Source organism: Oryzias melastigma, linkage group LG21, assembly GCF_002922805.2.
Source record: "Oryzias melastigma strain HK-1 linkage group LG21, ASM292280v2, whole genome shotgun sequence".
Classification (NCBI taxonomy): Eukaryota; Metazoa; Chordata; class Actinopteri; order Beloniformes; family Adrianichthyidae; genus Oryzias; species Oryzias melastigma.
Window position 1 is genome coordinate 17,837,050 of NC_050532.1, and position 974 is coordinate 17,838,023.

Below are 974 nucleotides of genomic sequence, written 5' to 3' on the forward strand. Positions count from 1 at the left end.
AAGAAAGTAAATAAATAAATATGTACATGAGTGAGTAAGTAACTAAGTAAATAGACAAGTAAGTAAATAACTACCTAAAATAATAAGTAAATAAATAAAGATATAAGGATGTAACTAAGTAAATATGTGAATACATGAGCAAGTAAATAAATAAATATGCAAGTAAATGAGTAAATAAACAAGTAAGTAAATAAGTAACTAAAGTAAAAAAGTAAGTAACTAAATAAATATATAAGTATGTAACTAAGTAACTAATTTGATAAGTATATAAATAAATGTAATATATCAAGAAGCAACCAAAAAAGCATGTAAGTAAATAAACAACTAAATTAAGAAGTAAGTAAATAAATAAATAAAAAATATGTAACTAAGTAAATTAACAGGTAAATAAATAAAATATATAAATAAGCAAGTAAATAAATATGCAAGTAAATGAGTAAATAAACAAGTAAATAAGTAACTAAAGTAATAAGTAAGTAAATAAATATAGAAGTATGTAACTAAGTAACTAATTTGATAAGTAAATAAATAAATAAATGTTATATATCAATAACCAACTAAATATGCATGTAAATAAATAAACAACCAAATTAATAAGTAAGTAAATACATAAATAAATATGTAACTAAGTAAAGAAGTAACTAAATTGATAATTGAATAAGTAACTAAGTAAGTAAATAAACATATATAAGTAAGTAAGTGAATAAATACATTGATAAATAATATATATATATATATATATATATATATATATATATATATATATATATAAAAAATATATATATATATATATATATATATATAAAGTACATAAATACCCATGCAAATACCTAAGTAGTTAAGTAAGTAAATAAATAAATAAATTGATAAATACTTCAGTAATCAACTAAGCAAATAAATAAATACATATGTGAGTAACTAAAAAGGCTAATTAAGTAAATAAATATGTCTGTCAGTCTTCCACCTGAGCAGCT

General features: G+C 18.1%; 1 protein-coding gene across 1 annotated transcript in view; it reads right to left on the reverse strand.

Annotated features, from left to right (window-relative positions):
* The window catches only part of LOC112155045 (WD repeat, SAM and U-box domain-containing protein 1), a 17,181-nt gene that overhangs the window by 15,340 nt on the left and 867 nt on the right, over nucleotides 1-974 (reverse strand). The gene's annotated exons all lie outside the window — the stretch shown is intronic.